Source organism: Macaca mulatta, chromosome 15, assembly GCF_049350105.2.
Source record: "Macaca mulatta isolate MMU2019108-1 chromosome 15, T2T-MMU8v2.0, whole genome shotgun sequence".
In the NCBI taxonomy this organism is placed as follows: domain Eukaryota; kingdom Metazoa; phylum Chordata; class Mammalia; order Primates; family Cercopithecidae; genus Macaca; species Macaca mulatta.
Window position 1 is genome coordinate 99,632,210 of NC_133420.1, and position 15,010 is coordinate 99,647,219.

General features: G+C 41.6%; 2 pseudogenes; both read left to right on the plus strand.

Moving 5' to 3' along the window:
• Positions 1-7,948: 7,948 nt before the first annotated feature.
• On the plus strand, positions 7,949-9,628 carry LOC144334817 (dermatan-sulfate epimerase pseudogene; annotated as a pseudogene).
• A 303-nt stretch (positions 9,629-9,931) lies between these two features.
• On the plus strand, positions 9,932-11,806 carry LOC698838 (dermatan-sulfate epimerase pseudogene; annotated as a pseudogene).
• Positions 11,807-15,010: the final 3,204 nt, after the last annotated feature.

Sequence of the window (15,010 nt, forward strand, 5' to 3'; positions counted from 1 at the left end):
CTAGGCCTGGTTCATTCATCTTAACTACCATATAACATCCCATTGTATAAATATACCATGTTTTATGTATCCTTTTTATCCATTCTCCCATTTATGGGCATTTAGATTGCTTCCATTTTTTTAAATTTCAAAGAACATAGTTATGGGTATCTTGTACAGAGCTCCTTGTGAATAGAATTTCTGAATCACAGAGAATACACATCCCTGACTTAATACACATTCTCAAATCATTCTACAATGTGTCACATTTGCAATCTGATTGTTCCTGTACAAGAGGTCCTGATTTCAAGGGCCTCTTCATTGAACTTCCAACCTCCTCTCTAATTCCCTCTAACTTACTCCCTTACATAGCCCAAGTGACCACTAAAACACACAGAAGATCAAATCACATCTCAGCTTTAAACCTTCCCATGGATTTCCACTGTGATTTCTAACAAGACTGCAATGACTCATTGGGCCCTGACTTTGCTCCAGAGCCTCAGCTCTTGCTGTCCCTACATCTGACCAGACCCACCCTCAACATTACAACTAACGCTTCAGAATCTTCTCAGCTCCTTTTCCACAAAAGTCCTTTCTCTCACCCTCTGTATACACCATTTTCTCTCCTTGGAATGCTCTTTCTATTAAAACCACTCCTGCCCCACCTAAGCCCAAATTTCCCTAATTAACTCTATTCGCCATTCCATGTCTAAATGTAGTCACCTCTTTTCCCTGGGAGCCTTCTTTGGCTCCCACTCCCCCGACACCCACCATCATCACTGGAGTAAGTACTTTTTCCATATCCTCTGTAGCATATTTGACAGGCACTCCCCCATCACAGCATCATCACACAGTGTAAAATCACCTCTTCGCTGGTTTTACTCTCCTTCTAGACTTTAAAGTCCCCAAACTGAAAAGGAGGAGAACAGTGTCTATCTTGTTCACTGCTGTATTCTTACCCAATATGCAGTTTACACGGCACTCGTAAATACTGTGTTTGTTGGATAAACAAGTACATGAAGCAAGTCAGCGCTTGAATCCAGATCATTTGACTCCAGTTCCTTGCATTTTCTCCTACAGGTTCCCATTTCATCCAAGACAACTTCTCTTCCTAAAACACAAATTACTACACAAGCCAGGATGAGGGGGAAATGCCAGAGATAAAATTTGGAATTGGGGGGACAAATTATAAAAATTCCTCTAGGTTTGACCGCAACTTCAAGCCTTGTAAGTGGTCTCTTGGGTCTAGGCATGCCATTTACAGCATGAGGAGGGAGGGAAGGAAGGAGTCCACTGGGATGGTCCTGTTTGCAGCCACCTGTAATGCACAGCTTGGGTAATGGAAAGCACATCTGGAGATGTTTGAGAAGCAACCAGCCATTCCCAACATAGGATAGAAACAAAATGGAAAAGGGTAAAGTTAACATGGAGAGATTCAAAATCATTTGGAATTATTTCAAAAGGAAGCCCTGTAGTTTTTGACATATATGTATTTTAAGACAAAAAATGAATTTGCCAGATCCTGAGAGCTCTCTCTTACATCAAGAAAAATGAAAATATGTTTTGTTTTTAAAATGCCTACATCAACTATGGGTCTTCAACTGAATCATAATATACTGAATTTAGGAAGACAACAACTTCCTTCTGAGTTAAACATCAGAGACTGGCATCCCCTAAGTCAGTGGTTCCTAAACTCTAGCATGCATCTGAATCACCAAGAGACTTACAACAACACAAATTGCTGCCCCCACACACCTCTGAGAGTTTCTTATTCACTAGGTCTGCGTAAGGCAGGAAATCTGCATTTCTAAAAAGTTCCTAGAACCATTAAAAAAAGGATGAAGTATTAACACATGCTACAACATGGATGAACCTCCAAAACATTACGCTAAGTGAAAGAAGCCACGTATGTAAAGTCATAGATTATATGATTCAATTTACATGAAACACCTAGAATAGGCAAATCCGTAGAGACGAAAAGTAGATTCATGGTTTCCAGAGGCCAAGGTGAGGGGGGAACAGGGACTGACTACTTAATGTGGATAGGCTTTCCTTTTGGAGTAATGAAAATATTTTGCAACTAGATAGAGGGGATGGTTGCATAACACTGAGAATGTACTAAACATGAGTGGATTGTTCACTTTGATTGTATGTCATGTGAATTTTACCTCAACAACAACAAAAAGTTTCTAGGTAATGCTGATATGGTCCAGAGACCATGCTTTGAGAAGCACTGACTTTAGTTACAAGCACAGAGAAGAGACTGAAGTAAGCCAACTTCCAAAATGGATGGAAGCCTCCATGTGTAATCCAGCAAGCCTGTCTACAGAACTCAGGAAGGCTGAAACAGGCTGTTGCACTGGAAATCTTCGCTCTCAGTTTGGGCTTGGACCAATAGCTGGCAGCCACTTTCACATTCCAAATTGAAGTCCTGAACCACCCAAGCAAAGGAGGGGGCTGAATAATCCAGTTGTACTCATCTCAGCTGACCAATCACCTCTGGCTTATAAAGAGGACTTTAAGGAGTGAGGGAAAGTTGGCAAATGGATGGAGAATTTCTTTGGATATAGTCACTGGCATTCTGTGAGGCTGCCCTCATGCCTTGGGGAAGGAGGTAGAATTCTTCCCTTTTCACTTCACATGTGCCCATCTACCCATCTCTGGACACTGTTTGTAGGGCTAGGGCCATTAATCTTTTTAAAGAACTCGAGGAGGTGAAGACCATTTCATCCCCACTGCAATATGTAAAAAGAGAGATGGACCTGGAGCCAGAACAATGAAGCTGGAAGATGGGAATAAGAGTGACTCCTTCCTAGGGCTTTTGTGAGAACTAAACAAGATAACCTTTGAAAGCACTATAATATGCTTTATGTATCATGGTTATTATTTTCCACAGTTAGAATGTTGCTAGCACAGGGTGCAGACAGTGGGATCTTCCATCCACTGAGATCTTTCTCTAAGTGTATTAGCCTACTCCACATGTCTCCTTGTTTCTCACTATGTGTTTTAAATGGAATCAACAGACCAACTCATTCAAGTATTTTATTTGTTCTGGGAGGCTTTCTATTCCCTGTTTTTAAGAGAGCTTGCCTGGTAGTGTTCTGTGAGGCTGCCATTACATCAAGGTAGTTTCCCACATGGCACACTCCTCATGCCTTTGCACACATGGCCTGTGCCCTCTGCCTGGAATGCCCTTTGTTGGGCTCACACCATTTACTCTTCAAAACCGCAATTGAATATCAGCTTTTCTGCAAAGCCTTCCCTCATCCTGTCCCAACTGTCACCCCACCATAAATGCCTGCCCCTTAACATTTTGTCTCCATTGCAGGACTTATCACACTGGACCATCCATGTGTGTTTTCTCATTTTTCCCTCCTTCTGTATGCCATAATCAGCTTGAGGGAAGGAACCAGGTGCAACTCCTGATGCACAGTAGGTGCATCCAAGTATCTGCGCCAAAAGTATCTGCAAAAAGGACTGATGGATAACAAATGATGCTCATAGGACCTCCTGCTGAGAGAGGTGGTGAAATCATTTAGAGCCAAGATTTTTCAGTCTACTTCTAGAAGTTAAGCCAGAAAATATGGATACATTTTATTTTTTGAAACTTTCCATGGCAATAAGACACCACTGCAAAGTTAGAAGGCATTTGACAAACGGGGACATTTTGAAAATTATGTCACAAAAGGTTAATGTTCCTAATATGTAAAGAAATACTAAAAATAGAGAAGAAAAAACCAATAATCCTATAGAAAAGTTGGGGGGGAGTGGAAGGAGTAACAGGTAGACAGACCAGATAAGAATTATCAGTGGTTTGTAAACTTATTATTATAAGATGTTCAACTTTACTCAGAATTAGGAAAATGCAAATTGAAACTCTTTGGGGATAACATTTTTTACCTACCAGATGAACAAGAATATTAATGTTTAGCAAAATGCTTTATGGCAAGGTTATGGGGAAACTGGCATTCTCATACGTTGCTGGAGGAAATGCCAAACATTAGAAACATTACAGGAGGGATCTTGTAGCATCTTCTGCACACTCCTTCACCCTTTGACCTAGTAAACACACTTGTAGAAATCTATCCCAAAGTTACACTGCAAAAATACAAAGGCAAAAAAGGTGTATGTGGAAACTATTGTTCATTGCAGCTCTATTCATAATGGCAAAAGACTGGAAAGACCCAAATGCCGAAGTATAAAAAATTGTTTGATGAAGCTAGACAAATATACTCAATACAGTGCTATACAGTTGTGAAAAAGAATAACAAATCTCTCTCTATAATCTATGGGATCATCTCCAGGATATATCCCATATACCTGGAATCCCCTCAGAGCGCCTTCCTTTGAAACAGGCAAGAATAATTAAACCTCTCATACAACAAAATCCAAATAATACTTTCCCCTCAAGGAGTGGGGCAGAGCTCTCTATCCCTTAAGTGTGGGCTGCAAATGGTGACTTTCTTCCAAAGCATACAATATGGAAAGAACAGAAAAAAGGGAATCTTAGCATGGAAAGACCTGACAGACATTACCTCATCCAGGTGACCAAGGTCAACATCAACAGTGATCAGTCATGTTGACAGTACATGTCCCTGATAAGATGTGGTGAGAATGGCATTTTCCCTCTGTGGCCGTCCTCCCAAAACCCATATTCCCAATCTAGCAGGAAAACATTTGATAAGCCACAGTAGAGGGACATGATACAAAATACTCAACTAGTACTTCTCAAAACTGTCAAGGTCAGACTGGGCACGGTGGCTCACGCCTATAATCCCAGTACTTTGGGAGGCTGAGGCGGGCAGATCACCTGAGGTCAGGAGTTCGAGACCAGCCTGACCAATATGGAGAAACCCTGTCTCTTCTAAAAATACAAAATTAGCTGGGCAGGGTGGTGCATGCCTGTAATCCCAGCTACTCGGGAGGCTGAGGCAGGAGAATCATGTGAACCCGGGAGGCGGAGGTTGCAGTGAACTGAGATCATGCCATTGCACTCCAGCCTGGCTAACAAGAGCAAAACTCTGTCAAAACAAAAACAGAAACAAAAATGTCAAGGTCATCAAAACCAAGGAAAGTGGCAACTGTCACAGTTAGAGGAGCCTAGGGAGACAAGGATGGCCAAATGTAATGTGATATCATGGCTGGGATCCTGGGACAGAAACCGTGCATTAGGTCAACACTAAGGAGCTCTGAAGAAAGTATGGACTTCAACTAGTAACAGTGTATAAATATTGGTTCATTAGTTGTGACAAATGTACTATACTAATAATGTAAGATATTAATAACAGGGGAAACTGCATGAAGTGTGTATAAGAACTGGATCTGCTATCTTTGAAATGCTCCATAAATTTAAAACTATTCTAAAACAAAAACTGGATTCTAAAAAGTGTCACTTTTCAAACTTGGCTGTAGCTTTAAAACATGTAAATATATAGTCCCTGTGACCCAAAGAGTCCACTGTTAGGAATTCACCTTTCAGATATCTTGCAGACATACTTCTGAGCTTTGTGTACAAGCACTGTATTCATTGGAACACTGTAATACCAAAATCAGAAAAAGGAAACAATTTAAATTCTATTAGCAGTAAGCTTGTTAAATAAATTATGGTATATTCATGTGACACACTGAAAAATAAAAATGAGGTAGGTACAATGTGAAAGGAGTTCCATAATATGTTAAGGGAAAAAAATCAAGGCACAGAACATTCTGCACAGTAAAATCCTTCTTGTATAGATAAATAATTTTTAAAAGATAAAGTATAGATCTATTTTTGTATACTGATATACGCATGAAAGATTTCCTGGAGAGATACTAGAAAACTATACACAGTTGTTACTTCTGAGTTTGGAACTGGTGCTACAGGGTGGGGAGGGTCTTTTAACTCTTTCATCTACTGTTGAACTTTGTGTGCGTGTATTTTAATTTTTAAAAATAATCATCCTTTTAGATTACAACTAGTCTAGCTTCAGGATTATATACAGCTAAAACTGAAGAGAGGATTTGAGAGGATCTGCATCTCCATGCTATACTTTTTGAGTGTTTCCAAGAAACCCAGATTGATATTAACCTCTGTCACATTACCCTTTTTTTTTTTTTTGAGATGGAGTCTCGCTCTGTCACCCAGGCTGCAGTGCAACGGTTCAATCTTGGCTCACTGCAGCCTCTGCTTCCCAGGTTCAAGCGAATCTCCTGCCTCAGCCCCCTTGAGTAGCTGGGACCAGAGGTGTGCACCACAACACCCGGCTAATTGTATTCTTTTAGTAGAGACGAGATTTCACCACGTTGGTCAGGCTGGTCTTGAACTCCTGACCTCAGGTGATCCACCTACCTCGGCCTCCCAAAGTGCTTGGATTACAGGTGTGAGCCACCGCACCCAGCCAACATTACCCATTTTTTATGGTTAACTTTATGTGTCAACTTCACTGGGCTAAGGGATGCCAGGATAGTTGGTAAAATGTTATTTTTGTGTGTGTCTGTGAGGGTGTTTCTGGAAGAGTTTAGCATTTGAATTAGTAAACTGAATAGAGAAGATTATCTTCACCAATGTGGTTGGGCATCATCTAGTCCATGGAGGGTCCAAATAGAACAAAAATGTGGGGGAAAAGACAAATTTGCTCTCTTCTTAAGCTGGGACATTCATATTCTCCCGTCATTGGACATCAGTGTTCCTGGTTCTCTGGCCTCTGGACACAGACTGGGACTTCCACTAACCATACCCTGGTTCTCAGGCCTTTTGATTCAAACTGATTCAGACTAAACTTATACCACCAGCTTTTCTGGTTGTCTAGCTTGCAGATGTCAAATCGTGGAAGTACTCAGCCTCCATAATTATGTGAGCCAACTCTTGTCATAAATACATGTGTATACATACACACACATGTACGATTCTGTTTCTCTGGAGAATCCTAGTATACCATTAAAGCATTAACATTAATTATCAATTGGATGCTGTCATCTTAGAAATCTAAGAGGGATCTTCTGAGAAACTGGATATGAGAGATCTGCCTTCTGATGAGTGCATGCAAATGAGCAGGCGGGAGACTGGCACATGGGGTGGACGAGCAAATGTTTCCAAGGGATAGGCTGTTAAGAGGTGAGTCTGGGTTGACGGGGGACACATTAGATCATGAGTTACTTGATAAGGCAGAGGAGGCTACAGATACAGGATGATGTGATTTGAAGGAGACAGGCCACAAGGGAAGAGCCTAATATTTACCTTAATAGACTATTGAGCAGTTTTATCTAGCCCAGTGATTCTCAACTTCAGAGGTACATTAGAATCACCTGGGGAAGCTTTTTAAGGCTATGTTCTTCAACAGGGAAATAGAAAAACAAATTGTAGCACATCTATATGGAGTAAAACTCAGCAATAAAAATGAACTATGGACACACTGTATCAACCAAACTGATGAATCTCAAATGCATTATGCTAAGTGAAAGAAGCCCACACTGAAAAACTACATACTGCATGATTTCATTCCCCTGTCATTCTGGAAAAGACAAGACTATAGGAAAAGAAAACATATCAACACCTGCCAAGAGCTACGGGTGCGAGGACAGTTTGACTACAAAGGAGCATAAAAGAATTTGGGAGAAGGCATGCACCTGTTCCATATGGATTGTAATAGTTACATGACTGTATGCATGTGGCAAAATTTACAAAACTGTACGCTAAAGAAGATGAATTTTATTGCATATAAATTATACTTTAATACAAAAGGCCGTCCCCCAAATATTACAATTCATTTGGTCTTGGGTGGAGCCTAGAGAGTATTTTTTAAAAGCTCCTCAGATGGAAAACATCTGCTTTGGTCTAAGATGGAGTATCAGGGAGTGGATTTTCCCTCCTACCTGAGTCAACCAAAAAAAAAAAAAAAAGAAAAGCAGACAAAGTATATGAAACAATGGGCTTTAAGACACTGACTATCTGGCAACCGAGGATGGTGAACCCTGCAATTTGGAGGTGATGGAATACCGCTTCTTATCTTGATTGTAGGGATTATTCCATGGGTATATATACATATTAAAACTTAGCAAATCGTACACCTTTTATATGTGTAGTTTATTGTACATCAGTCATGCACCATTAAAGACAGTTTTCTTTAAGTTCCCCAGGTGATTCCAAACATATAGCCAGAGTTAAGAACCATCAGCCCCAACATATAACCTTACTTGGCCCTGGAATCTAACATCATAAGATTCTAATCATCTGAACTCAGTGTAATGTGATTGAAGCACATACAATGTTAAAGTTTATTACAAGACATACTTTACTTAAGCAGAACTCATTTTAGGAACTAAGTTCACACTTGCAGGAATAGTATTTTTTGTCAATGAATCTTTTAATAGTGATTGACATCACTGTTTAAAAAAAGAGAGAGAGAGAGAGAGAGAGGCTAGGACCTTAACTGGAAAGATTTTTAAATGTTAGAACAAAAGACATTAATAACAACTTCTAGCAAACTTAGAATATGCACAAAAAGCCTTAAAATTGTGCATAACATTTAACCCAGAATTTAAACTAAGGACATAAGAAAAGAGCACAAGTGTGCCACTTCAGAAATGCTATAATAGCAGGAACATGGGAATCTAAAACAACAACAAAAAAGAAGTGGCAAAATTTATTTGAATTTACGTGAATTATGGTATGTGAGTAAAAAGAATAGTACAAGACCATCTAAAATAATATTGTATAATAGTATCTAATGATATTATTAGATACGATGTTAGCCCGAGGCTGCAGCAGCGCATCCCCGCTCCAGTGTCCACCAACACCCATGGCGCGAGGGCGTGGCTCTGATGGGGCTGGGAGCCCGGGGGCCCTGGAGTGAGGGGGCCCAAGAGTGGGCTCTGGAGGCTGTGGAGGCGACGCCGGAGAGGATGTAGCCTCGGTGGGGAGCGGATCCTGTGAAGATGGTTTGGTTGGCTTGGAGATTTGGAGATCTGATGCCACGATGAGGACTCACACACGTGGGTGCTCCCAGTGTGTTTTTCATATATTAGCTTTGTGTTGTGTCAGCCTATGTCACCGACAAGAACCCAGAAGTCATGATTCCCTTCACCAATGCCAACTATGGCAGCCACCCCATGCTGTACTTCTCCAGGTCAGAGGTGGCGGAGCTGCAGCTCAGGGTAGCCAGCCCACATGAGCACATTGCAGCCCACCTCATGGAGGCTGTGCACACGATGCTGTCCAGTCCCTGGGAATACCTCCCTCCCTGGGATCCCAAGGACTACAGTGCCCGCTAGAATGAAATCTATGGAAACAACTTGGGTGCCTTGGCAATGTTCTGTATGCTATATCCTGAGAACACTGAAGCCTGAGACATGGCCAAAGTCTACATGGAGAGGATGGCAGCGCAGCCTAGCTGGTTGGTGAAAGATGCTCCTTGGGATGAGGTCCTGCTTGCTCACTCCCTGGTTGGTTTTGCCACTGCTTATGACAACTTCTCGTACAACTACCTGAGCAAGATACAACAGGAGAAGTTTCTTGAAGTGATTGCCAGTGCCTCGGAGTATATGTATGAAACTTCATACAGGAGAGGATGGGGATTTCAATACCTGTACAGTCATCAGCCCACCAACTGAATGGCTTTGCTCATGCCTAGTCCTGATGAATCAAGGATATCTTCGAGAAGCCTACTTATGAACCAGACAAGTTCTGACCATCGTGAAGAAATCTCTGGTCTTGCTCAGGGAGGTGATGGATGGCTCCCTCTATGAAGGAGTTGCGTATGGCAGCTACACCACTAGATCACTCTTCCAATACATGTTACTCATCCAGAGGCACTTTGACATCAACCATATTGGCCATCCGTGGCTTAAACAACACTTTGCATTTATGTATAGAACCATCCTGCCAGAGTTTCAAAGGACTGTGGCTACTGTAGACTCAAATTACAACTGATTTTATGGTCCAGAAAGCCAATTAGTGTTCCTTGATAAATTTGTCATGAGTAACGGCAGTGGTAACTGGCTAGCTGACCAAATCAGAAGGAACCATGTGGCGGAAGATCCAGGAACACCGTCCAAAGGGCAGCACTGGTGCACTCTGCACACAGAATTTCTCTGGTATGATGCCAGCTTGAAATCAGTTCCTTCTCCAGACTTTGGCACCCCCACACTGCATTATTTTGAAGACTGGGTGTCGTGACTTATGGAAGTGCACTACCACCTGAAATCAATAAATCTTTCCTCTCCTTCAAGTCTGGAAAACTAGGGGGACATGCAATATGTGACATTGTCCACAGAAACAAATACAAAGATTGGATCAAAGGATGGAGAGATTTTAATGCAGGGCATGAATACTATGATCAAAACTCATTTAGTTTTGCTCCCAATTGTGTGCCTTTCATTAATTATGGAGGCTCTGTACGGGTCAAAGTATACCTTCTTCAACAATGTTTTGACGTTTTCCACAGCTGTGTCAAAGAGCTGCTTTTCTCCCTGGAAGGGTCAGGTCACAGAAGACTGCTCATCAAAATGGTCTAAATACCAGCATGACCTAGCAGCTAGCTGCCAGGGGAGAGTGGTTGCAGCAGAGGAGAAAAATGGGGTGGTTTTCATCTAAGGAGAAGGTGTGGGAGCTTATAACTCCCAGTTCAACCTGAAGAATGTTCAGAGGAATCTGATCCTCCTACGTCCACAGCTGCTTCTCCTTGTAGACCAAATACACCTGGGAGAGAAGAGTCCCCTGGAGACAAAAGTGAGCTTCTTCCACAATGTGGATGTTCCTTTTGAGGAGACTGTGGTAGATGGTGTCCATGGGGCTTTCATCAGGCAGAGAGATGGTCTCTATAAAAAGTACTGGATGGACAATACTGGCTACAGCAAGAAAGCAACATTTGCCTTAGTGACATATCCTCGGGGCTATCCCTACAATGGGACAAACTATGTGAATGTCACCATGCACCTCTGAAGTTCCATCGCCAGGGTAGCTTACTTCTTCATAGGGTCATCTATAGATGCTCAGAGGTTCACCATCCACGGAGACTCTCAGCAACTGGATGTGTTCGTAGCCACCAGCAAACATGCCTACGCAACATACCTGTGGACAGGTGAGGCCACAGGACAGTCTGCCTTTGCACAGGTCATTGCTGATTGTCACAAAATTCTGTTTGACTGGAATTCAGCCATCAAGAGCAGCATTGTCCCTCAGGTGAAGGACTATGCTGCTGTTGTGGAACAGAACCTGCAGCATTTTAAGCCAGTGTTTCAGCTGCTAGAGAAGCAGACACTGTCCCGAGTCTGGAACCAGCTAGCTCTAGGAAGACTGCTGACCGCCTGCTGACATTTTCAGATAAGAAACAGGCTGAGGAGGCCATCAACAGGATTTCTGCCATAACACAGCAACAGCAGCAGCAAAGCAAGTCAAAGAAAAACTGAAGGGCAGGCGAACGCTCTAAATTTGTGGATACTGTTCCTGATACTTTTGCACAGATTGAGGTCAGTGAGAAAAAGATTAGACAGAAAGCTCAGATTCTGGCACAGAAAGAACTACCCATAGATGAAGATGAAGAAAAACCTTTTAGATTTTGCAGATGTAACATATGAGAAACATAAAAACGGGGGTTTGATGAAAGGCCGGGTTGGACAGGCATGGATGGTGACAACCACTCATAGCAGGGCGTCATCACTATCTGTTTCCTACACCAGGTTGTTCCTCATCCTGAACATTGCTATTGTCTTTGTCATGTTGGCAATACAACTGACTTATTTCCAGAGGGCCCAGAACCTACATGGCCAAAGATGTCTTTCTGCAGTTCTTCTAATAGATAGCTGTATTTTATTGTGGTTGTACTTTTCTTGTTCCCAACCTCAGTGTTAGCCCTGAAGCTATAAATTGCCCAGTCATTTTGTGATCACAAAAGTCCATGCAAAAAAAATTTTATTACCCCAGTTTATCAGATTTTTTCCCTCACATTCATTTTAACAAATTAAGGGCAGATATTTTGACACAAGAAAGCAAGAACATGGAGAAATTGGAGCAGGAAAGGAATTTATCAAAGCGATAGAAATAGCTTGCTAGTCCTATGGTGGTTCTGGAAGTATTTGGCATTGCAATTGAACAGTCCATATAGTACTTCCTCTTTTAGAAGAAACAAAAAGTCTGTTTTTTAAAGTAATGTTTTTTCTTATGAGAAAAAGATTTAGATAGAATTAGGTTTTATTAATATTAATTTAATGCTATTAGCAATTTCCATGTACTATATTATGGAAAAGACTGAAGAATACAATTCTGAGAAATATTTTAAAAATTTTAATGGTATAGTCATGTTGAAAGATAAGTGTTGGCCGCATGTGGTGGCTCACGCCTGTAATCCCAGCACTTTTGGGAGGATGAGGCGGACGGATCATGAGGTCAAGAGATGGAAACCATCCTGGCCAATGTGGTGAAACTCCGTCTCTACTAAAAATACAAAAATTAGCTGGATGTGGTGATGCACGCTTGTAATCCCAGCTACTCAGAAGGCTGAGGCAGGAGAATCGCTTGAACCAACGAGGCAGAGTTTGCAGTGAGCCGAGATTGTACCACTGCACTCCAGCCTGGAGACAGAGCGAGACTCTGTCTCAAAAAAAAAAAGCTAAATGTTGTAAGTCCTGGTATGATGGTGCCAGCTTCCTTGGGGAAGTACTTCTTTAGTTATGTAGCTAACAAGATCTTTTACTACAGATCTGGATGGCTTTTCAGATAACATAGCAAAAATGATAGCGGAAGATCGTCAAGAACTTAAAATATATATTTTTTAGAAAACATGTATCTATGAATGAATATTTCCTTGATGCTGGTCTCTGCACACATATAATTGGTTACTTGTATGCATTCATTAAGTGTTCAATATGTAAGACAATTACAGATAACTTAATACTGTATTTTCCTTATATGGAAAACTGTTGTAGACCCAGTGACTAAACCTTTCAAAATAAAATATTTTCTATTATGAAAAAAGGAATATCTAATGACAAGAGAAATTCTGTTAGATAAGTTGCTTTTGACTGTAAGTAACAGAAAAATTTAAACAGCATACACAATATAGCTATTTATTTTACCATCTATCAAGATGTACAGGTTGGGAATGGTTGCAGCATTGATTAATTCAGAAGCTTAACAAAGGAACAGCAGTCCTGGTTCTGAGCTTGCTCATCAGGCTTGCTCCCTCATCAGCCATGTTTGCAAATTGGTTGCCATTGTTTAAGATACATTCAGACAATACCCTGATTTGAAAAGGGAAGTTTCTTTCTACAAGTCATTTTTTTTAAAGAGCAAAGAAACTTTTCCTAGAAGTTCCCTACGGACTTCCCTGATGTCTTTTTGGCCAGAATAATGTCACATGCTTACTCCCAAGTCAATCACCGACAAGGTGAGAGGAATGATTAAGAATGACCCAGACCAATTAAGTTTCATTCCCTCAGGCTGGAGAAGGTCCCAGCTTTCCCCATAGCGCATGGCTGTCCTATGTCTCAGCAAAATTAGGGTTGGCTTACAAACCAGAATGGAGAGAATCGGCTGTTAACTAGACTACTGTCAGGTAATACAACAGTAAATGCAATATATTTCCATTTGTATAAAGAAAAGTGAATATAGATAGGTCTATAAAGAATAAAAGCCTATGCATATTTTAAAATATTATTCATGTTGTTGGGATTATAGAAAATATTTATTTTTCTTGTGTCTGCTTTTCTTTTTTTCCTAAAGGTTCTGCAATGAATATGTAATATATTCGAAGTCTATTTGTGCCCTCCCCCCTACAAAAATATATCTAAGAAATGTTATTTTAAAATAAAACATTTATAGTCCTTGCCAGGTCTTTTTTTTTTTTAAGTAAGTATTAAGAGTAGTTATGTAAGATCAAACCCAGAGGTTTCATTCATTTGAGGCTAGAATCTGTCTGATGCGGCCTCCAAAGACATGGAGCCTCCTGCACTCACATGAGTCCCAGGACCCTGAGGCCCGACAGAGATGTCAGCAACTTTATCCCAGGGGCTACTCTTGCTGCTTGGAAGACGGTGTCCTGTGACTTATCTTCCCAAACTGGAAGGTTGGACAGTACAAACCAGATTCTAAACCAGTCCTCAGTATCAAGGCCAAGAAGATACCACAGACCTGTCTAGGGAACAGGGTTACACTGAGACTTTCGGCTCCACCGCAAGCAGGAAGACAGAGCTGGAGGAATGAAAAGAGAAGGCACGGCAAAGAAGACAATTAAAGAGCAGCGAAGTCACTCTATACCTCTAGACACATGTCCAATAACCTGGCATAAAAGCACATGCATTTTGTGACCAAGTTGGATTGGAATTCTATCCTGGTGTACTCTGCACGTCACCTGTAGACACTTCTCAGCCTGTACCTGGGATTCAAAAAGATGAAGGTGATCAAGAATGAGGAAAGATATTTCTGCAGCCAAAGCAGGGACAGTCCACATTCACTCACCAAATCTCTGACCCTCTGCATGAAACCCCAATGGCCACCTCCCGCCCAGTCCCGGCGGCGCAGAGCAGGCAGTGCCCTCAAGGAGATGAGAGACAAAACCCGAGTGGAAAAGACTCGAGCTTTAGAGCAACACAGACCTCAGCTCCAATCGGATGTCACCAACCGCTAGTTGTGCAAACTTGGGAAAGCCACTTCACCATCCTGTGCCTCACTTTCTTCACGTGTAAAATGGGAATAAGGCTGTTTAAGTATTCATTGAGTTCGCTTATGCAAAGTGTGACAAACCTCAGCTCAGCATAACTGAGTGAAGAAGCTGGAAGGGCAGTAATGGCCGCCAAATGCACCTCCAACAGCCACCCAGGAAATCCCGCTCTTGCTTTCACCTCAGACTCTGGGCACACAAATTAATCAAGAGCTCTGAGGCCAGAAGTCTGGAGCTGTCAGATTCACTCTTCTGGATTGAACTTTTAATGGAGGTAGGTCACTGGGGCTTGCTCTTGCCAGATAAATAAATGGCACTTTAAAAATTATACCCAGCTAACATCACCTGCTCACAGCCACACCACCTGGTGCTGGGGAAGCGAGCTCTGACTCCGAACA